The sequence below is a fragment of the Python bivittatus genome, unplaced genomic scaffold, assembly GCF_059951505.1.
Source record: "Python bivittatus isolate LINGU-HERP-01145 unplaced genomic scaffold, Pbiv_v1 ctg000980_np1212, whole genome shotgun sequence".
Taxonomy (NCBI): Eukaryota; Metazoa; Chordata; class Lepidosauria; order Squamata; family Pythonidae; genus Python; species Python bivittatus.
The window spans coordinates 11,348,577-11,373,110 of record NW_028277125.1 but is presented as its reverse complement, the minus strand read 5'-3'; the positions used below and the strand labels follow the sequence as shown (position 1 = coordinate 11,373,110).

The 24,534-nt window shown below is 39.8% G+C and overlaps 1 protein-coding gene across 2 annotated transcripts in view; it reads right to left on the bottom strand.

The window, feature by feature from the left end:
- TBL1XR1 (TBL1X/Y related 1) overlaps positions 1-24,534 on the bottom strand; it is a 212,291-nt gene that overhangs the window by 96,341 nt on the left and 91,416 nt on the right. For both annotated transcript variants that reach the window (XM_007430292.4, XM_088131780.1), the window contains exon 2: positions 12,231-12,295. The gene's annotated coding sequence lies outside the window, so the exon portion shown is untranslated. The remainder of the gene's footprint in view (positions 1-12,230; positions 12,296-24,534) is intronic.

Below are 24,534 nucleotides of genomic sequence, written 5' to 3'. Positions count from 1 at the left end.
CTAAGTCATACCTGAGTGGTCTAGTGGTTTTCCCTACATTCTTCAATTTAAGCCTAAATTTTGCAGTAAGAAGCTCATGATCTGAGCCACAGTCAGCTCCTGGTCTTGTTTTTGCTGTCTGTATAGAGCTTCTCCATCTTTGGCTGCAAAGTATATAATCAATCTGGTTTCGGTATTGACCATCTGGTGATGTCCATGTGTAGAGTCGTCTCTTGTGTTGTTGGAAAAGAGTGTTTGCTATGACTAGCTTGTTCTCTTGACAGAACTCTATTAGCCTTTGCCCTGCTTCATTTTGTACTCCAAGGCCAAATTTGCCTGTTATTCCGATTACTCCTTGACTTCCTACTTTAGCATTCCAATCCCCTATGATGAAAAGGACATCTTTTGGTGCTAGTTCTAGAAGGTGTTGTAGGTCTTCATAGAAGCGGTCAACTTCAGCTTCTTCAGCATCAGTGGTTGGGGCATAGACTTGGATGACTGTGATATTGAATGGTTTGCCTTGGATACGCACTGAGATCATTCTGTCGTTTTTGAGGTTGTACCCCATTACTGCCTTTCCCACTCTCTTATTCACTATGAGTGCAACTCCATTTCTTCTAAGGGTTTCTTGCCCACAGTAGTAGATATAATGGTCACCCGAATTAAATTCACCCATTCCCGTCCATTTCAGTTCGCTGATTCCCAAGATGTCGACGTTCAATCTTGTCATCTCATGTTTGACCACATCCAGCTTGCCTTGGTTCATAGATCTTACATTCCAGGTACCTATACAATATTGTTCTTTACAGCATCGGACCTTCTTTTCGCTTCCAGATACATCCACAGCTGAACGTCCTTTCGGCTTTGGCCCAGCCGCTTCACTCTTTCTGGAGCTACTTGGAAATGCCCTCCGCTCTTCCCCAGTAGCATATTGGACACCTTCCGACCTGAGGGGCTCATCTTCCGGCATCATATCTTTTAGCCTTTTAACATTGTCCATGGGGTTTTCTTGGCAAGGATACTGGAGTGGGTTGCCATTTCCTTCTCCAGTGGACCACATTTTGTCAGAACTCTCTGTCATGACCTGTCCGTCTTGGGTGGCCCTGCACGGTATAGCTCATGGCTTCACTGAGTTACGCAAGCCCCTTCGCCACGACAAGGCAGTGATCCATGAAGGGGCTTAGGAAAATGGTACATGACAATTTGACAATAATCAGTCACTAATCAATTGCTAAGAGCTGCTGGTTGATTGAATGTGAAATTAGCATTCTACTTCAGTGGATCAACTATATACTGTATTATAATATTCTATCAGAGCCTGTTTTCTCACTGATCCTGTCTCCTTGTTCAACATGTGCCAGCTACAACAACTCCCAGAACCCTGTTTTGGAAATATATCATCTTCCGCTATACATCTAATCTTTTGTGACATTTTTCTTCCAATAGTCAATTGCTGCTGCCTCACACCCAGACTCATCCATATTTCATCTTAAAGCTTTTTGACTTGTCATTAGCAAAAAGAACTCCCCCACTGCTGCTGACTTCCATATCCACTATGAACATTTGCATGCAACGTAGATTTGCAATTTTGCAACTAGGGTGGAATCCCAACATTCTCTAAGAAATTTCCTATGTGAAAAATAACACTGAGTATTTCAGTTCAGTTGATTATTTCTCTGCTTAGGCTATCAGGAATCAGGAGTTTGGCATGATGCTCTGTTCCATTCAATTGCTCAGTTGAATTACTTGAACTTCTGATGAACTGCACTAAAAGGAAGAAGAAAATTAACTAATGCCTCATTTGATCTTGTGACTATTTAAGCTTGTATTCTCATTCCTTTTTAACCTTCTCTATCTACTTTTTTCTTTAATTTATAGGCTATGTATCTGATACTACTGAATGTTTCCTTTGTTGTCTGCCATGAACAAGAATTGCTCAGAAAGTTTTGTTACTTCCTGTATAATTTTCCAAAACAAACAACAACAAAAAATCACTGAAACAGTGTTTAAAATTCTCCCCACCCCCACATCTGCACAATTAGTAAACATGCAGCTGCTTTTGTTCACAGAAAGCCAGAGAGAAATATTAGAAAATGGGAGCACATATTGAACATCCTAGGAAGGCAAGTTGCCGTGAATCAGGTTTCTTGGAGGCTGTAAAAGAATTGCTACATTTGGACCGTCCATCTGCTTCTTTAGATAAGCTGTTTTATGAAGTGGGATCCAAATGCTCTAATTCCACTGACTGGTTTCTCATACAGCAACAATATTGTCCATGCAACTTCAATAACCACATCAGTGTGCTTTGAATTGCTACCTACTTTGACTATTCTTTTTGCCTTTAGACTTTTGAGCTGCTTCCTCCAAACTGCTGGGCTCTAAAAGTGTTTCACCCCAAGGTTTTTGAGATTTGTACTGGTGGATAACCAATTGGAGAAAATTGGTCCAGACCTTACTATTATGAAATCTATTTCTGCATAATTCCATTTTTTACTATATTATCTACATTTTGCTTCAATTTTATAATCAAAAACAATTCTGCAAGTGAGGACACTGTTCCTTTTAGTTCACCATCATGCCCTCTTAGTGGCAGTGGAATCCCAGGATCTCAGACACAGGGCTTTCCAATCACTTTCCAGGAACTGAACGCAGGGTCCGCTAAATGCAAAGCCCATGCTTTGCTTCCTGTTAGTTAAAAGAAATGCTACCAGGGAAAATGAACTAGATTGTTCATTATGACCTTCCTGAAGAAGCACAAGAAGAAAAGAAAAATGCTTAAGCCCAACATTGTAGAATAAAAAGAGAATGTTCATCATTTTGTCTTTAAGTGCAACAAAGCTAGGTAAGAAAAAATATCTTCACCTCTTATGCAATGCAGTATTGAATATGTCTTTGCATGTCTATCCTCACTCATACACTTGTATATTAAATTAGGGGTCAAGCAGCGTCAATCCCTGAAGCCATTTCTATCCTAATTCAAACTTGCCCCAAAGACTGCCAACGAGTGGGGGAGGGGAGACTTCACTAATTAAGCAAGAGACAGAAGTCCTAAGCTCTCTCTGCGTCCTAGGAATCAATATACTTCTGGGTATATTGAATACTTATTCAACTAGGATTAGTCAGATCAAGATCTGAACTCATAGGAAGAGCATATGTTTTGTATACAGGTTCAAGACCTAGAATCACCACTGAAAATGAACTCAGAGATTCTATGCCTGCTGAAGGAACTCAGCGCTAAGCTAAAAAACTCAACAGCCTGGCTCCATATGAAGCAGCTTTGCAAATTAAGGTGATGCAATGGAAAGGAAGAACTATATTCCCAAATCTTTATGGTATCTTCACTTTCACTTTATGCAAATAATGCTGTTGCTCACTCTCACTTCTCCATGCCACCACCACTGCTGGTGGGTAAGATAAAAAGCATAAGCTCATTCTCATTTTAAAATTAAAACTAGTATCTGAGGATAACAGCTTATGGGAATACCCCCAGGTACTTCTGAATATATTAAGCAAAGGCTGGCGGCCGTAACTGCATCACTGAGGCAAAGAAGAAAAGCAGGGTCCCTTCCCCCAAAACCTCTCTTCAGCAGGCAGGGACCCACCTCTCTGCCTCCTTTTACAAAGCTGCTTTGTACTAGAGCTTTCTGGGAGAGGAGGGAATGATTCAGCTTACATGAGAAAGACACAGTGTGTCCCTCCTCCACTTCTCTCACTGGTCTCACATCTGTTATTTGTCAGCTATGCCCCCTCACTATTAATATTAACATTAATATTAACATTCCACGTTCATTACAACAATTCACAATAACAATATTAGTGTTATTGCATCCCAATGCCCCATGAAACCAATATCCCATGTAAGCCACCACCACCTGGTAGGGGGCCAACTCCCCCTCAATTGCTGAAGACTTCCTCAATTCCCAAAAGGTTGGGGCCACTGTTGCCATTCCTTTGCCTCTAGGCTTCAAGTGCTGTTTGCTCAATCTCTTCTCCACTCCACTGCCATTACCTCTTGCTATCTTCACAGCCATCTATACCAACATGCCACTAGCTCACCTGAAGGGTCCAAGATAAACATTCATCAGTGGGAGTTGGCTGAGGACATACTGGAAGCTCAAGGTAAAGAGGAGGGCTGCAGCAGCAGTGGCCTGCAGCAGCCAAGAAGTGGGCATGTAGAGGTGGGGGAGATGGTGGAAATCCCATCATGGTTGGGAGGCAGCAGAAAGGCTGCTAGGGCAGGGCAGTAAAAGCAGAAGAGGAGTGAGAGAGCGAATAGGTATGGAGGCGAACCAAGGATTCTTTTGTCCTTTTGAATCTTCTTTTGGAGGCCTTCTTTCAACTTCAAAGCCTGAGCAAAAATCACCAATCCCTTACTCGGGCTTCAGAGGTGCTTGGGATGGCTATTTTTTTTCCTCTCAACCTAAAAATCTTGCTTTAATTTGTATAATTTAATTAGATATCATCCAGTTTAATAGATGATCAGGAACCCATTAAACCCATTAAAATAAGGTTTTACTGTCCCTACATTTCATTTATATATTTATCAATGAGAGCCAGAGTGGTGCAGTGATTAAGGTACTGGACTAGGAATGGGGAGAGCCAGTTCTAGTTCTCTCTTAGGTACAGAAAACACCTGGATGACTTTGAGACAGTCACTCTCTCAGCCCTGGTCTAGGAAGTCAAAACACATGTACCTATCAACCTGCACTGGAACCAGCGTGGTAGACGAGTCTCCAATTTTCAATGAAGAGACCTTCTCCTATAATAGATTGTTTTGGGTTGTTATACTGGGTATCCCAAAAGCCTTATTATGCGTGCGCACATACACAAGAGTATAACTTTTATTCACATCCGTCTTATCTTATATTCATCTCTTAATTGCATTTATTCATGCAACTCTCTTCTGCATGCTATTGTAAGAAACTTATTATAATTAACTGCCAGTAAAACAGAATAAAATACCAGTCGATTTAGCAGAAATTAAATTAGTTCCCTTCCTATAACATTTACATAGTGGATTTCTCTACTAAAACTTCATTTCACTTGTGCTAGACATATTTTGTTTCAAAATGTAGAGACAAGTTTGGATCTTTAACTTCCAAATTAGGAATCTGCTTCCCTACTACATAATCTGTGCTTACACCCTAGTTTAAAAATCAGAAGCCTTCTTTTTAGTTGTGTATCAAGGTTCTTTCTACATTTTTCAAAATATAACAATACTCTTGAGAGTGAATTCTAAATTAAGACACGTTTATATTTTGTTGATGATACTGGGTTCTGTTCATTCATTAGCAAATATAGGGCAATAAACCATTTTTTCTTATCTATATTTCAGAACTGCTATGAGAAAGCATGGCTTGTATAATTCTCTGTTGCAATGATGTTTATTTTGAAAAGAACAAGGTAGAATGCAACACTGGAGGGAATATGCAGAACCACTGGAAAGAGCAGCCTACCAGCTGTTCCTCCTCAGTCCCCAAGGAGCAAGTAAAAATCCAAACTAAATACATGACATGATGTCATCACTGTCTTGCTAGTTTCCCTGCCCTCAGAAAACGCAGCAAATTAAGTGAAGCAAGATTGGAGAAACTCACAAGGCTATGACATGGCTTCACACATTTTTCTATTACTAGAATTTAGCAAAGGAAGTCTAAGTTGCTAACTTTAGTGTAAGCCATCTATCTCCTACAGTTACTGTCCTGGCCTTAATGTGAAGTCATATTATTTATTTGTTCATTATTCATTTATTTTAAAAGAGCACAAGAAATACCTGGACATATATTTCTTTGGCTATGGGGGAGAAGAAAGAATTCTGAACTGCAGATGACATATATTCAGTTACAGAGTTTCTGCTAATATGACTTGTTTTTGCAGACAGACATTCACAGCTTTAGTCATATCTGGAAACTAGACATCACAGTGCATAACCCTAAACCATACTGCTACAAGAACAAACCAGGAGGTTTTGTTATGATCAAAGGCATAGTTGATTAGTGAGACACAGAAGGATGACTGAATTCTTTGAGGGATTATGGCAATTCTTATGTTCTCATCTTGAATTGAATATTTTGCGCATTGTTACGTTCAGAGGTTTCCACATATAAGATTTGATGGGTTTAAATCACTAAATATGAAACTGAGGAAGGCTTAGGGGATTTTGTAGGGATTCCCAAACAAGTCAGAAAGGCACATCACAGTGGTTGGATAGTACAGCTGCCATAAATTTTGCAAGAGATGAGCTGAGCTGAGCTGAGCTATTCAGGTCTGTATAAGGATAGTCTGTAAAGCCATTTGCTATCAAGCCATCTCTATAGTTATTGACAGTTTCCCTTTACCTGGATTTATCTGGCAAATCAAGAGGGGGTCTCAGATGAGGATTTCACAATTGTAATTTCTGCATTACCACCCTACCTTTTTAAAATGAGACCACAGAGAAGACACTGAGGTCCTTGTTTTTACAACTATTTCCAAGTTTTATTTAAAATAAAAAGGCTAAAGACCTAAGTGTTCTGATCACACTGCACACTGAACCCCAAACCTGAATTAACAAAATATAATTGCTGTGCTCATGCAGCACGCTATGCCCAAAGAAACAAAAGACACACTTGCTTAATATATTGGTCTAGTTCATACCACATGATAAACAGTGGCTGGACACTCACAGCACACTGAATTACAAATTACCCAACTCAATTTTAGTTTAATTTACTATGTTATACAAACCGAGGTTTAATTGCAAACTTAAGCATAGAAACAATACACTCAAACCTTCAGACAAAATAGAGTATACAACATTGTCCATTACCTTCAAACCAGCCTCTCCCTCGCCAAACAATCCTTTGCAGTACATTAAATCTCCTTGTAAGAAAAAATATTGTTCTGATTTCTTCTTTCATTCTCTTGTGAGAGCAAAGTGGGGCTTAGACCTCACTCTTTCCTCCCTAGAAGATGTAGTACAGATGGAGTATGACTGCTGTATCCCATTAATTTGAGCGAGAATTTGAAGAGCAAAGATACATAAATTGGTACCTTCCTAGATGCTTTGGGCCCCAAAACCTTCGGCCATTGACCATCCTGCCTAGGCTGACAAAACTGAAGAATGAACACTTGAAGGGCCAAATGTTGTCTACTCCTAGAATAAGTCATGCACCTGGGAGGCCAGTAATTATAGGTCCATTAAACTCACTGGATGACATCTAACACATTTCCAAATTTCCGCCTAACCTGCTCTGCAGAATGTGGATAAAATCTGTGCAGGAAGGGCATATATGTTATTAACCTCTTTTCAGGAATGATAAAGTAACCATGTCAAATGTTATATGCCAACAATTACTGTCTAATGAAAGTCATCAAGGAAACAACCAAACTGGATGAAAGCCTAACAGATCTTTTCTAAACTCAATCCAAACAAATTATCATATAATGTGATATATAAATCTGCCCATATATGTCTCGGCTGGTGTTACAAAATAAAACCATGCCAGGAAGAGGGAGAACCCAGGACACTTTCCAACATTCTTCCTTCAATAGTAAATATCTGCAAATACACATAACCATCCCTCAATCAATTTGCTGGCTTCCTTTATTCCAAAACAAGCATGGAATTGCTAATGCATTCTTGAAGCCAACATCTACGAGTGCAGAACAGAGAAACACTACCCTTTGGGCAGTGTATCAATGGTAGCAAAGGAAACGAACATGGACCACTAAATGTAGTAATATGTTTCTGATAGGCCACTTCAAAGGAGAGTAGTTAAGTAGAAAAGGCCAGTCTTGGCTTTTCAGAGTTGAGAGGCCACTTTATGAGACTTTTGTTGCCTATGCTAATACTTACTCAGTAAACTGGGCCTTAACTTGGACATTATGCATCATATGGAAAAATCCACAATATCATAAAAGAAACTCTTTAGCCCTTGAGCAAGTGAAGCCAATAGCAGAGTAGAAAAACAGTAAAATGGAAACAGCATGAAATGGAGTACTATTTACAAATTTTGTCCCACAGACAGAAATATGGGTAAAAGGCACAAATTGACAATATTTAGCCACACACAATTGGATGCTTAACATGATAATTTGGGGATTTTTAGAGCATTTTGTGCACACTAATCACACACAGATAATTGGCTTGATAACAATACTTGGCCAAGCATGAATTGTGTTAGCCTTTGTATGAACCAGGATTCAAAAACAACAACAAAAATAATCATATTTCCGATCTGCTTTGAACTGGGGAATCATGAGTAACAGTTTCAAAACAAACCAGGACAGAAAACAGTTTAAGCCATCACCATATCATGTGCCCGATAAAGACAACGTACAATGTTCAAGTTACATCAAAGTTACTGAGGTCTGGGATTTTCTTTTCTTTTCTTTTCGTGACTGCTTTTAAGAGGTTGTCAGATTGGATAATTAAAAGTAAAGATTTCATAGGAGGAAGCTTATAAATGACAATGACTCTACCCCAGTACCATCATTTGAGCTCAGGCAAGTTCTAAATACCTCCTTCTCAAAACGGCACGGAATAATTCATCACAGCATCTAATCTTATTGCAGTTCCACGGAATGCAATGAACAAAGGCTGCATGGGCTGCATGCAAAAGCCACTCCTGGAACAGAAACCGTATAATAAATCCCAAAGAATTTCCCACAAGACTCTCTTCTGATGAGCAATCTGTCGCACAAAGACACCCAGCCAGCCCTTACGTTAGATCTGTCATGTATCACATGCAGCAACATTTTAAGAGCACCCAGTGGGATATTCTAACAATTGGGTTTCAAAGCCCTGCACATTCCCCTTTACTCCTCTAATTTTTGGTACATCACTGTGGTTATTGCAGGGCCACTGTCAACTTAAGGATGCTACTATTTAATTCAGCATTATCTGCAAATCTGTCAGCGGTTCTACAGGGTTTCCTCCTCAGTCCTACTTAGCAAGGCTTATAAAAATGGAAGTTGAGATTCTTGTGACATTGCATGATTCATCCAACATTATACAGTGGTACCTCGGGTTATGAACTTAATTCGTTCCGTGACTCTGGTCGCAGCCCGAATTGGTCGCAACCCGAAGGAAATTTCCCCATAAGGTTAAATGTAATTACCATTAATCCGTTCTGGCGTGGAGGACAGGGAGGCGGCTATTGCTTGGAGGGAGAGTCCCCCTCCCTACGACCACGTGCCAGGGGCGGAAAATGGCCGCGGACCACGTGTCAGGGGCGGAAAAATGGCCGCGGACCACGTGTCAGGGGCGGAAAAATGGCCGCAAACCGTGTCATGGGAGGGAAAATGGCCGCGTATCCTGTTCGTACCCCGAGGCGGAGTTCGCAAACCGAAGCAAAATTTTGCGGCCGGAGCTGGTCATAAGCCAAAAAGTTCGTTAACAGAAGCGTTTGTAACCCGAGGTTCCACTGTATTTTGTGCATGTTTCATCCAAGACTATATTTTGGGCTACCCAATCACAAAATACACTCCATTTTATTTATTTTTATACACTACTTCTTGCAAAAGTGTCTTTTTTGAAAGATTCTCCTTCCCCAAAGGATGCTATAAACAGCAGTTAAGGATCAGTTTTTACTTTTCCAAGTAACGAGTCTGCAACTCTACAAATATTTGTTTTTCAGTGGAAATTAGAACAAAATACAGTATGACTTCAAACAGATTCTTCCTGGTATTTTAAACTTTAATGGATCTGGGAGTACTTTATGATGCAATGAGTCATGTTTTTTTTTTAAAGAAGCAATATTGCAGAACAGTACTGAAATCTTGGCTAAAGTATGAAGTAATATACAGAAAGGGCTTTGTTCAGTTGTGGATGGGGAAAGCAATCTCAGAAATTAAAAATGTTAAAATAAAAGAGGTGTTTTATTTTTCTTCATTTTACTGAAAATGTATTTTAACACCCTGTTTTAGTCAAATGCACATGCAGAAGAGACAGAATCATATATTCACATTATAGTATTTCATGAACTGCCTTTAGTGTGGAGCATGTGGGGGGGAGGGTTGGGTTTCATTATTGTTATTGTTTTTGGTATTTAAAAGTTACAAAAACATTTTCTAAACAGAATTTAAAATGCAAAGCATTATCATCCAGATTTTTCTCCCCTTCATTTAGTCTGTTCTATGAAACTGAAAATAGAATATTTTCAAAGTATACTGGTTTAGATATCTGCTGATACTATTCTTGATCCACCACAGATGCCATCCACTCAAACGAAGAGAAGACCTTGTCCTCTTTGGGTGCATCTGTGGCAGGGATGGCACTGAAGGTCCGACCAGGGGTTGAGGGCTAGGAAGGTAATTTTACATTGTTTCTTACATCTGTGTTCCTCATAGCATAGGCAGTTCCCCCATCACCAATACAGTGGTACCTCTACTTACGAACTTAATCCGTTCCATGACTCTGATAGCAAGTTGAGTTGGTCGCAAATCGAAGTAAATTTTCCCATAAGGTTCAATGTAATTACCGTTAATCCGTTCCGCCGTCCACGGACCACGCATCAGGGGCTGAAAAACGGCCGCTGACCACGCAGCAGGGTGGAAAAATGGCCGCGTACCACGTGGAACGGGCGGAAAATGGCTGCGGATCCGGTTCGTAAGTCGAGGCGAGTTCGTAAGTAGAGGTAAATTTTTGGGGCCAGAGCTGATCGTATCTCGAAAAATTCGTAAGTAGGGGCGTTCGTAAGTAGAGGTACCACTGTACTCATAAAGCATAGTTCCAAAAAGTAGGAGCAAGTGACATGTTTCTTGGAGAAGTCTAACAATATAAATCAGTGTCTCCAAGTTAAGCAAATTAAGCCTCAATTCCTGAAATTTCCCAGGCAACATGGTCACTGTTGAGAATCCAGGAAGTTGAAGAGATACATCTAAGTTGCAAAGGCTGGGAAAACCCGATGTAAAGAAAAGGTGTAGTACAACCTTTAAAACTGAATTGCTTTAGAAAGTTCCAATTAATGTTCCATTTTGCAAAGTACTTATCAGTATATAGCAATTTGACATTAAACGAAATACATGATTACTTTGGGACTGGTTACATTACTGATTAATCTTCTGGCCATGTGCATTGGCTGGCACTGGACAACCATGTCCACCTATGTTCTCTAAAACCAGGAAATAGTGTTGGGGCACTTGTTAATGAGTCAACTGCACAATTCCATGCCCAGATTATATTAAACGAGGAGTCCCATTCATATATACATAGCACTACATGTCTCCAAATTGCACTTTTCCTTCTCCACTCAACTCTGATTGAGGCCAATGTGACTTGTTTGTTAGCCTCTAGCAATAACACTATCTAACCAATCCTTATATGCTTCTACTTATTATGCCATGAAGATAAGCAGCAATGACAATGTACTGCAGGAGGAGAACAAATAAGAATACAAGCCAAACAACCTCCAAAACCCAAACCAAAGCAAAACATTCTCTACTTTTATAGGAAAACATAAAAGGCCACTGCCCAGGAAAGTTCTTTTAAAAGGACTTGAATACACTCTTTCTTTTACACTCTCAAATGGCTAAAGCACAAGGACTCAGCACAATTGTGTGAAAATATGCTACACCCTTCTTTAAAAAGTGAGGTCATTGTTTAGCATTTTTGTGTTGGAAGAGCACATTTAAATTTTACTGAGAATGTATTATTTTTACTGAAATTAATTCCCTCCCCACAGGCAGACAAATAAATAAATCTCCTCTCCTTATCACAGCTCCTTGCTTCTGGGCATCTTTTGGGAACAATGAGATTTAAAATACCATAGTCACACATCCTTTACCAGACTAGGGGGAAAAAAGCAATCATTGTTGGCAGGGGTGGGTGTTAAAAGAAAGGAGTAGGCTGGGGAGAAAGAAAGAAAGAAATGGTACCAATCTAAATGTTGGAGCAGGTTTTCAAAAAGAACATATGAATAGCTGGATAAAACCAGCAGTGCTTAAGAAGTCTGCAAATACTGCACTATATTTAATTCTTCCTTTTAATAAACCATTCCCAATAAAACATTCCATTCTCCCCCCCTTCTAATTTTCCAGTTCTATCAACAATATGAGAGAGAGAGAGAGAGACACTGAGACTGACTGACTGCAATTAAACTAACCCTAACCATCATAAATGAGAGAACCGGATGAAGTTACTTCTTCAGCACTGTCGTAACTTCAAACAATCACTAAACAGGGCAGTCATTAAGTAAGGACTACCTGTAAAGCCAATTTTATTTAAGATAACTTCAAACACTAAGTCGCAAAGACCATTTACCCTGACTTACCATTGGTCGTGCATTGATAAGTAGAAGGTTTCCTCTTAGGAGCCTCCTATCACAGGAAGATGGTACTGAAATATAAAGAGTAAAGAACAAGGTTTAATTTGCGACAATCTATCTAACCAAAGCAAGGCTCCAAAGATATGGCTTAGATGATTTTACAATAACCACCAACAAACCTCCCACAAACAGCGCTGGTAGATAAAGTTGTAACAATCTCCAATGCATACTTATAGAGAATCATGCTCACAAAGCAAGACTTACATCCTCTAATCCCAAACTGGAGGCACTGGTTCAGAAAAAGAAAAATGAGGAAGGGAAGGGAAGGGGAGGGATTATATTTTTAGTAGCACACAAGACTGGGTACAGGCAATGCTTAGATGGAGGCCAACTCAGGAGCTGTCATCTTGAATTCCATGTTGGAATCAACGAGAACTCTTTGTTATGCATGGACATCTTTCTTATGATGGAATAATTTGGCTGAAGTTGCAGTCTGAATCCACAGAGAATACCCAGACTTTTTTTGGGGGGGGGGGTGAGAAAATGCCCAGAGCATCCCAAAACTGCCAATAAAATTCAGAACCAAACATGTTGGTTGACAACAAAAGCAGAAACTCTATTGCAAATAGCAGCCTTCCTCTCACAAATGACATGCGTATATTTGTTTCTTCAATTTATAAGCTGTGTCTGTTAAAAGAGTCATGTTTCAATGGAAAATAGTAATAATAATCTGGCTGACTGTGTGATCAATAACAATAGGTCCTTGGGAAGGACTTGATAGGTGGATAAAAATGCCAAAATCCAATCTAAAGATCTGGCTGACTGTGCGATGATGACAACGACAACAATGACGAGGAGGAGGAGGAGGAGGAGGAGGAGGACCACCTGCAAATATAAGTAGAACAACTGTGGCAAAAGAAAGCAAAGATATTACCAACAGTAATAGGCACCTTGAGTGCAATTCCAAAACATCTGGAGCACCACTTGAAAACCACTGGCATTGACAAAATCATCATCAGTCCATTGCAAAAGGCAGCTTTACTTTAAACAGCTTATATCCTGCAACAATACCTTTGATACAGGTAGTCTCCAGTTTAAGAATGGGTTCCATTCCCAAGGTTTGTCCTTAAGTTGAATTTGTATGTAAGCCCAAACAGTATTATTGTATAATGCTGTATAACTAGTATTGTGCAATTAACTTGAACCACTGTGTATTTAACTTAACTCATTGTGTATTTAACTCAAATTTTGCTACAGTAGGCTCTGTTCTTAACTATGGGTCGCCCATAGCCAGGCATTCTTAACATGGGGATTATCTGTATTATTAAACAACAACATCTGCCTATTCCAGGTCCTTAGGAAGGACTCAATAGGGGGACAAAATCCAGTGTAAACATCTGGCTGACTGTGTGACCAATCATATTAATAATATCCTAGCTAAACAACAACACGCTCAGGGCCGTGATGACTGGTGGGGGTTACTACCCCAAGGGCAATTGTGGCCACACAAATGGCATGCTCCAAAGTCCCATAAGATAACATAATTCAACAACTAACAGGATGGACAGACATTAACATGAGAGAACAGTCCTGTAGATGACTAGGCCAGGAGCCACAAAGGTTTTATAGATGAAGGCTAACACCTTGAATTATCTTATCCAATGAATTGCTGGATAGCTCTGCTGCCTTCTGAGAAAAGCAGACCTCTGAAAGATTCTCTACCCCATGGTTTTGGGAAGCAAAAAATATATATATTTCATATTCTGATGCTGTACTGAGTACATAAAGAATGTGGCCAAAAGGATAAAGTATTTATATATTTAATCTATTAAACAAAGTCTCTACCTCCAACAGTTGCCAACCATATACTTTCAAGAGATCCAGAAGAAGTACGTCAATGTCTTAACATCCTAAACAACATACTCTCATATATATATATTACTGCCCATCTTTTAAAACTGAAATATTTATAACAAATCATCAGTAGTTTTCTTTTAAAAAAATAAATCCAGCTCAATTTGTCATTAAGCTCAGCTGTGGAAAAAAAATCAACTTCAAACTTAAACAAATTAACTTCAAAATATTTCTGAAGTTCATCAGTTGTAAAAGCATACTTCCTGTTTATTTTTAATGTTCAATTTCTTTTCTTTTCTTTTGCCTGTTCCCACACACTTAGCCATCAAATTCTGATGGCTAATATTAGTCCCTGGGGTTTTATTTGGGGAGGGGGGACAACTGAGGGGGTGAGGATCACATCAGCATTGAATGTGACTTAAAGACCCCTATGAGTTGAGCTCAAGTCCTTCTAATGCATTTGTGCTATTTTCTTGGCAGCATTATGGAAGTGTCTTTACCCAGGATATTTTAGTTTGCTTTGACATTCCAGTCCAGTCTAGAAACTCTGCAATCCCCAGGTGGTCCCTCATCACTGATCTGCTTAGCTTTCAAAGTCAGCTACGGGCTGTACCCAATGAGACTAATTAGCACAATAAATTGGGTGGTTGGATGGTGGTCCAATACAAATAGTCCTCATTTAACAACCACAACTGGGACCAGCAAGTCTGTCATAAGCAATGTGGTCATTAAGTGAAACATGTGACCGTGCCTGATTTGACATCTGCTCCGCTGTGATCGTTAAGTGAATTACCCATTCACTTCACTTAAGCACGACACCACTTAACTGTGGCTCACGTCTTACTGCTGGCTTCCCTATTGACCTTGCTTGCCGGAAGCCGGATGCAAAGGTTGTAAATGGTGATCACAAGACCCTGGGATGCCACAACTGTCATAAATGTGCACTGGTGGAAAAGCACCCAAATCATGATCATGTGACTGTGGAGAGGCTGCGACAGCCATAAGTTTGAGGACCAGTTGCAAATCTGCTTTTTCAGCACTGTCATAAGAGGCAGTCATTAACCAAGGACTACCTGTACAAGCATCAAATCCACACATGCAGAATCCATCCCTCATCTTTATGCACCTTCTTCTTTACCTTGACCTTATAAATTCTTCTTTCAGCAGGAGGAAGAGGAAAACATTGAATTGATTTCTTGTAACAGTAGGAAAGAAACACATACAGAGAAATGACTACAGTATTAGCATTTCAGATAGTGGCCAATTCAGCATTCATACAGAATTATATTATCTGACAAGTGTTACTGACTTAATATAAAATATCATGATCCTTTGTGCTAAGTGTATGCTAATTTATTTATTTATGCCAATTTACTCATTCAATTACTGAGGCACCCTAAGTAGTTGTGTTCAGCTTTAGTTGGAGAATACCCAGATGCTTATTACCTTTCTTAAAAAAAAAAAAAAAAAGCTTCAATGCTATTTCACAATAAGAACTTCCATCAGCTGAAGCTACAAAGCCACAGAACAGAAATAGATGTGAAGGCCACACAGTAAAAGGTAGGAGCTGAGAAAACTGTTGACAATTGGTGTATCCCTATAAGGATCAACCTACAATGGAATAACTTTGTCAAGATAGAAACAGCAAATTCTTCTCATAGCAATCAATGTAATACAATAAAGCAGGACTAGAAAGCTGTTTACCTAAACAAGAACAGAACATAAAACTACATTGTTCTCTGAACGTCTACAGCACTGAAGTCACTTCATACAATATCTGTTAGGTTTAAAACAAAAGAGTGTGAAACCAAGAGGACAATATAATGTTCAGAATTACTAGAGCACCAATGGACACATCTCCAATAGTGTTTTCAGGCTCCCTGATTCATCTGACTTATGCACACTCTCTCTCCACCCCCCCAAAAATAAATAAATAAATGGAAAGCTGATATGATACAAGAAGGGATGGACTGCCTAGTCTATCATATTTAATATTTAATGCAATCTGGAGATATTTTAGCCATTTAAAAAATGTTGTAATTAATACCCATAATCCACAAAATACATGACTTTATCTGGGCAACTTACAAATTTAATTAACACACTGGCACTCACACAATCATGATCAGCATTTAAAATGGCTGCAAAGCTCTACTCTAAATGTCATGCTCAATATCTTTGAACAGTTTAGTTCAGCATCCTGAGAAAAAGGTCTACCTTGTCCAACAGCAGGACTGAACGCAGTCCTTTTGCCATTAAGTACATGTAATCACTGTGTGATACGGTACATACATAATACTGATATGGCCAAAACAATGACTTCAAAAGGTCTAACAATCACTAGCGCACACTCTAGTCCTTTCTTCTCTTCCAAACTGGGAGATGGCAGGATGTTAGATGTATTGTAGGCTCTGTTCTAGGCAGGGACACAAGGAGGAATGTGTCTGTGACTTTGGGGCCCTCCTGGACTCCCGGCTACTTCCAGATAGGCAAGCACAGGTTGTGATGGGGTGTGTATGTGTCTTTGTCCAGCTTTTCCTGTTTGCCAACCGCAGCCCTACAGGGAGCAAGAGGGTCTTGAAGCAGTAACTCATGCCTTCATTACTACTCTCTTGGACCACTGCAACATGTCCAACATGGAGCTGGCTTTAAAGATTATTCAGAAGCTTTAACCAGCCCAGAACATACCCTGGTTGCTGGTGGGTAGATGAGCTTATTATACATGTGCTTCAGGCCCTGCACTATTAGCTTCCAGGTACAATCCAGAAGTGCTAGTTTTGATCTTTAGAGCTGCATATAACTTGACACCAGAGTGGCTGGTGTGGGTCTTCCGGGCTGTGTGGCCGTGTTCTTGAAGTTCTGTTTCCTAATGTTTCGCCAGCACCTGTGACCGGCATCTTCAGAGTGCAGGAGCACAGACAGGAGCAGTTCTCTCTGTGCCCAGGGTGATGTGACCCTTTTGTGGGTATTTATAGAGATCTGACGGGGGCGGGGAAGGGGGGATTGGGGGTGTGTGGGGGGTTGAGTTACTGAGTGGCTGCTTGTTTTGGTGTCAGCATCTGTGTGTATCTTCCTGGGGATTAGGCAGGGTTTTTTCTTCTACTGAATTGTTAACGAGGGGGTTGCTGGGGGTGATTAGCAAGTTCATTGTGTGAACTGTTCACATGTCCTGGTGGTTGAGCTGAGTTCGTTGACCTTTTGCAGGCTGTATTTTTCAGGATTGGTAGCCAGGTTTTGTTGATTTTTAGACTCTCCTCTTTTTTATTGAAACTGTGGTGCTTGATAGAGGAGAGTCTAAAAAATCAACAAAACCTGGCTACCAATCCTGAAAAATACAGCCTGCAAAAGGTCAACGAACTCAGCTCAACCACCAGGACATGTGAACAGTTCACACAATGAACTTGCTAATCACCCCCAGCAACCCCCTCGTTAACAATTCAGTAGAAGAAAAAACCCTGCCTAATCCCCAGGAAGATACACACAGATGCTGACTCCAAAACAAGAAGCCACTCAGTAACCCAACCCCCCCCCAACCCCGATCTCTATAAATACCCACAGAAGGGTCACTTCACCCTGGGCACAGAGAGAACTGCTCCTGTCTGTGCTCCTGCACTCTGAAGATGCCGGTCACAGGTGCTGGCGAAACGTTAGGAAACAGAACTTCAAGAACACGGCCACACAGCCCGGAAGACCCACACCAGCCATCGTATGCCGGCCGTGAAAGCCTTCGACAATACATTGACACCAGAGTACTTCCCCAAATGCCTTCCCTGCCCAGTGTGTCGACCTGCTTGGCTCAAAAGTCTTGTGACACCCCCTCCCCATTTCTTGATGCGCGTGGGTATGCGAGAGACTTGTAGTCATGTTTTTTTCTGTGAAGTACCACATTTTGGAACTGCTTATCTCCCCCCCCCCATTTTACTTTTTAAAATGGTTTATGGAAAGCTTGAGTTTTAAGGCAATGTTACATAATCTTGCAAGTTTTGGGCCATTTTTATTTGCAAAATGTGTTTGAAGGACACCTTAAAAGATTGCCATCTCATAAGCATATGACAATTAACAATGAATGTGGTTTCTCGCAAGATTTGCAACACCCCAGGAGAAGAAAAAGAAGTGGAAGAACAGCAGCAATCACATGCTTTTGTGCCTAACTACATTCTGGCAGGTGATAAATTTTAAACTAATATTAGGAACAATTTTGTCAATAAACTAACATGTTTAACATGCTATCATCTACAAGCTATATGAAACATAACTCTAGTTCACCCATGGATCATCAGAGAAGAAGACAGGCAGCTGATCCTTACATACACAAAACAACCTAAGGAAGCAGATGTTTAATCTTGCAACTTTTCCCATAAACAGGGATGAGCCTGCCAGAAGTCTTTTCATTTTGCAAGCTTGCTGCAAAAGAAAATGCAGCTCAGAATCACTTACATAAAGCTAGACACTGTTATATTCTATTTCTTTCTTGCCTTGCTATATACAAGCCACTTATTTCATTCACCATTCATTCTACTAAATGAGAGCCAAAGAATTCTCACTTTTCTACAGTTTCTCAAAAGCTCTTTACAGAGAGCTTGAACAGTCAGACAGGTTTGCACAGTGGCTAGCCAATCTACAGGGACCCAAGACATACAAAACTAAACTGTGAATCTTAATAGCAGCTGAAGCCTGAGAAAATACCCAGATCTGGGATTCCCCTTTTCTAATTCCTATACAGGATGTTGTACAGATCAGATGGCTTAATCACTTTTTGAAGACTACCACAAAGATCAGATTCACACAATACATGTAGCCAGGTTAAACATCTTGAAGTATATTAGCACACATGCAAAGTGCATTTAGTTTTAACCATAGTTATTTAGCTTAATTTGTGATTAAGTATATTATGTGAATACAGGCATACTGTCACCATAATTCTAAGATCCCCAATGTGATACCTATAGATACCCATGGAAGCCTCCTTTGATGGCCTTCAGACTCCCCCATCCCACTTTATTTTTAACTGTTCAAATACTTAGAAAGATAGCTGACATACTGCAAAACAAAGCACAATCTTCCATAATAATCCCTTTTTTTTTTTCCTAAGAATGTCCTTGGATTCAATAAAGGCTCCATATGTATCAGAAAATCAAATCTCGTGGCATGGACATGCTCTAGGTTCTGTCAGCCAAGGACTGCCAGTCGGTGGGGTCCAGGAGGCGTGCCTTTTCTGCCATAGTGCCCACCCTATGGAACATTTGTCCTCCAGAGGTTAGGATGGCTCTAACCTACCAGCCTTTCGTAAGGCATTGGTTCTGAGTGTGTGAAGGGTCTCGTCTCCTGGCTGTGCTTGCGACTGTCAATCTTCCTCCATTGTATTTTAATTTTTGTATTCATTACTGGAATTGTTTTTAATTTATTTTAAGAACGTTTGCTGCCCAGAGTCATTTGTTTTGATGGGTGGCCATACAAATTGAATGGATAAGATCAGTGGCTTCAATCCACACTTTATTTATAAATGCATCTACTTCTTGAACAAAGATAGGGAACATCCTGAACTCTGGAGAAGATGGTAAGGAGCAAACCTATAAATCTGCCTTCTGTAAAGCAGTATTCAATGGCATCCACTGTCCACCCATTTCATGAATGGCCAACCTCTAGCCAAACAATGCTTTTCTTTAAACTAACATGACTTGTTCTCAAAATGTTGAAGAAGTGGAAAGAGCAGAAACATTGGAAAAGTGACATTGTAACGCTGGAGTTCCAGATCTTAAGGGAAATTTAAGCAGGGTATAGTCAAATTTGTATTTTGGGAAGAACTTGAAGATGGTGGGACAATCTTTGAAAAAGAGATATTAAAAGCACAACTACCAGAAATTCCACCGGGGGGGAACGTAGGCCAGCAGAAGAAGCCAATGTGGCTACACATAAATCTTAGAGAAGCTGCAAATTTAAAAAAGGTATATATAGGAGGTAGAATGGAGGATGGGTCACCAAGCAAGAGTACTGGTAGCTAGCCCAGAAGTGTAGAGATGGGATCAGAAATATAAAACTCGGAACTAGTTGAGGTTTATGAAGGTTGCCAAGTAGAACAAAAAATGGCTTCTTCAGTTATGTTCAAAATCAAAAGAAAAGAATCCATATAGCAGTTGCTCAGTGAAGACAACAAAAAGCAAAGAAAAAAGAAAAAAAAGAAAACTCAAGGGCTACTCTGCTCCTGTTTTAGCAGTGTCATCTCTAACAAGAAAGGATATATTCTACCAGGAAACTTAGAACGTGAGATCAAGAGCAATATGGTCAGAGACTTTTTTTTTTTTTTTGAAATTAGCATGACTCTCCAATGCTCATTAACTGCACCCTAAATTATTGAAATAACTAACTCATAGGTTCTCTGTGTTTCTTTGCTTTCATTAAACATTGGTTGGTATCCCCCACGTATGTAGACTTCAAGAACTATTGCAACTCATCTTGTAATTAGGCAACTTCCTTAATAAAAGGCTGGAGACAAAACACAGAGTCATTTTTTGAGAGATGGCCAGTATCTGAATTTGAAAAATAAATAAATAAATAAATAAATAAATAAATAAATAAATAAATAAATAAATCTGCCATGTCGTGATTTCAGCAAAGCGTGTCCTAAATGTCTGTAAGGTAGTTAACTGTGGGCTGGATGGCATGGCAATTATGGGTACAAATATCAGGCCTAAAAAGCAATCTCTCACAGAAGCTTCATTTGAATTTCTGCACTGAGAAGGAGTTTGGATTCAGTCACCTAAACAGCCACTTCCACTGCATGATTCTATGTTAAATCAGCCTACTGGACAAGGATATAATGGGTTATTCAACTTTAATCCTTGGAAAAGATGTCTTAAAAATGTAAATGTGGTATTTTTTTTCCCTTAAGACATTGTATTATTTACAGAAGTGTTTCCTCATAATACACAATGTGTGTGAAATTTCAGACTTTCTGGCTGACAGCTTTTTTGCACATAGCTATTTAAAACTCTAACTTTTTTTGCAATAGCAAGCATGGGCCAGGGATTTTCCCAGAAGTAACTACTGAAATTTTGTAATCCCTCTTCTTTCCTATTCTTTTGGGCTGACTGGTACAGAAGGGGGAAAAGACGATCTGGGTACAATTCCTATTTTCCTATTCCATCTACCCAGGCTGAACTAAAGCCCAGAAGAGACCTACTCACTTCTATTTACATTTCACTTTGGCACAGTGGTGGGAAATAATGACCCTGAAAAAGTTGCTTAGTTACAACTTTATGCATTCTCCGTCAACGGTGATTTGGATTAGGAGCCCTAATCCAGCAGCCTCTGGTTGGTCAGCTTCCCATCCCTAGAGCTAAGTCAGAATCCAATCCTCATTTGCAGGCAGAAAAATGGGAGCAATGTTTTCATTATATTCAGGAGTGAAGAAACAGTTTTTAGTGACTGATATATTCCTTCTCTCTAGGCTATTTTTCCAAGTATGCTACTTTCTCCCAGAGAATGAAGGGAAATGGCATTTCATTTTTCTTCCAAATACTCCTGCTCAAAATAATGTGTTCAGGCAAGCCCTGTTTTTTTAATTTTTTGCTTGTGTTAAACCCAGGCTGGTATCCTCCAGGTCTACAGTACTGAGATTTCAATTCATGGAATTTCCAGCTTGCTGAGAATTGATGACGAAAAATAATAGTCTCTTACTCTTCTAGTTAACCTTACAGAAAGGCCATTCATCTAGACAGAGAAAAGGTGATGCATTTAGAAATACTGTGGAGGTCAACACTTATAGTTTCACTGGATTCCTTGCAATGCAAAGAGATATGATTAGAGGAAAACAATGGCACTGTTGACATGACACAGAAGACCATGCAATCCTCTTTTCTGACCAACCAACCTATCTCCATTCAACAGTGGCATATGAATATACATGGCTTGATCACAGGCAGCCATTTTTTCAACCCTGCTAGTTGCCACAAAGAAGGATGCCCCTGCACTTCCACTGCCTCTTCCTGGCATCTGGATCATCCACTGCTGCCACCAGCACCACCCATGAGATCAAAAATTCATTTTAAAAAACATGATCAGGGACTGGGAGGTCATACCCAACTTCCACTGATTTCTACCCCTTTTAAACTCCAGTGTGGATGGATGTGATCTGCATGAAAGCTGAAAAGGCTACACAGATGGAGTACCCAGAGAAAGCCAGTTTCCAGGGAAGGAAAACACTGCAAGAGAAGGGGAAATTGACCCTTCAATAATACCTTGTCACATAATTCAGAGGGAATTAGTTGATGTAGGGAAGGCTCAAAGAAAGACCAGGCTTTTGGGGACAAAAAATAAACCACAGGATTAAGTGGTTAGTTAATGAAGTTTGGAGCTACCATATACATACAAATGGTCCTGATATCAGCATTATGCAAATAGTTCTAACATGTATATTATACAGATATTAATTATAACTCTCAGATGTTTTTGACTACAACTCCTATTAGCACCAATCAGCACAAATAATTGTCTTGAGATTACGGGAGACATCATCCCAAGACAGGTACCCAGTTGGAGAATTATAGACAGTAGCCCAAAAAATAAAATCTGGATAGCTAGAAGCAGGGCTAGCCCACACTAGGCTGGTCATTTAGATCAAGATCTGAAGGATATGTCCTTGCCATGGATTTTTTTCATTTTATTCTATACAACAAAATCATTACTTCCTATTCTCCTGGGGAAATAGGTTTTCTGCCCATGTGTCTTTGTAAGCCATAAACTGCTGTCATATACACTCTGATTAAAAGCTATGTTTAATCATCAGTAAAGTCCTTATTATACTACAGCAGCCACAACTAAAACTCAAACCACCTCTGGAAAGTACAAGTTGGTTGACAGTAAGACTTTAAAAACTATCTTGGCTTCCATTTTTAACTCAAAAATTACAAGTGACACTTTTCAAGGCACACACATTTTTATTAAATCCAGCTCCCTCCAGAAATGTGTCACTGCAGCTCCCAGAATTCCTAAGCCAGTATGCCAACATACTGAATTCTTTCCAATGTGACACTTTTTGTCTCCAGTTGTAATTTTACTTTACTCTATAGCAACCATCTTTGAACACTGCCAAACTTTTTTTCTAGCTCAGTTAACATTATCTGTATTGATTATAGTCTTAGACTAAGGATTGGGGAGATCCATCTTCAAGTCTACCCTCAGCTACAGAAACTCTAGCCCAGCTATATTCTCTCAGCCCAGCCTACACCACAAATTTCTTGTGGGAAAATTGGAGGGAGTGCTATGTATGCTGCCTTGAGTTCATAGAGGAAAGCTAAGATATACAGGCAGTCCCCAGGTTAAGAACATCCAATTTATGGACAACTCATACTTACGAAGGGGCTGCCCATTACGAAAAATGGCGAACAGCATTCTCCTTTGTCAAGCCAACAAACCTCTGAAGCCGCACAATGTTTTCTTGAACTGCTTAAAACAGGCTGTATATTAAAAACATGCAGCTTCGGCGATTCATGAAAGCATTGCGCAGCTTTAATGGTTTGTCAGCTCAAGGAAGGAGAATGCTGTCTGCCATTTTTAGACGTAGGCAGCCTCTTCATAAGCACAAGTTCCAACTTACATACAAATTCAAGTTAAAGACAGACTTAGGAATGGATCTTGTTCTTAACCCGGGGACTGCCTGTAATCTGTTCAATCAATAAAGTGTTCTAAATACCCACAAACTTTTAAAAGCCATTTAGTTCTTCATCAATCAACTTAACCCCCCCACGTGATTAGTGTACTATGTCCTATAAATTTCTAATATATATATATATATATATATATATATATATAGCCCCCTGCCCTGCCCTTTTAATTGCCACCCAGCAGTTCAATTTCTTAAAAATGCAATGCTGGTTTCTTCCATATCTATTTTACCTCTTCTCCTTGTCCAGCCATATTCTAAAGAAACATACCAGAATTCTCAAACAGATATTTTCTACGTGTTTTGACCTCAGAGAGATAGAGAACCCTGAAGGATGGAGCAAAGCAAGAAATCTTGAATAAAGCATTGTATGGATTTGGAGTGGTAGTGGGGATTTAGCTAAGGATAACTTTTTTTATAAATACATGAATGTCCTCAAGCTGCTGTCATCAGAATTAAGAGCCAGGAGTTGTAAAGACTATATATGGAAACTAGCAAACAAAATGGGAAGCCAAGCAGAGATTAATATTCCTCCCTCTCAGATTTCAATGAAGCAAATGATGTACTTATGGAAAGGCCCAGCTCATGCTCAAGACAGCAGTCTAAAAATAGCTAGAGGTAGGAGCCTAGTTCTGGGCAGAATGCAAGTCCTCTTCTCATTCTCAACTTCTTAGCTATAAAATCAACCTGTCTCCATCATTAGTCTGCATACTGTTGTCCATATGCTTGTGACTCTGAGCTCAGGCTGAGCTCAGCCCAATCTAGCCAACAACTGATCACAGAAAATGCAAACAA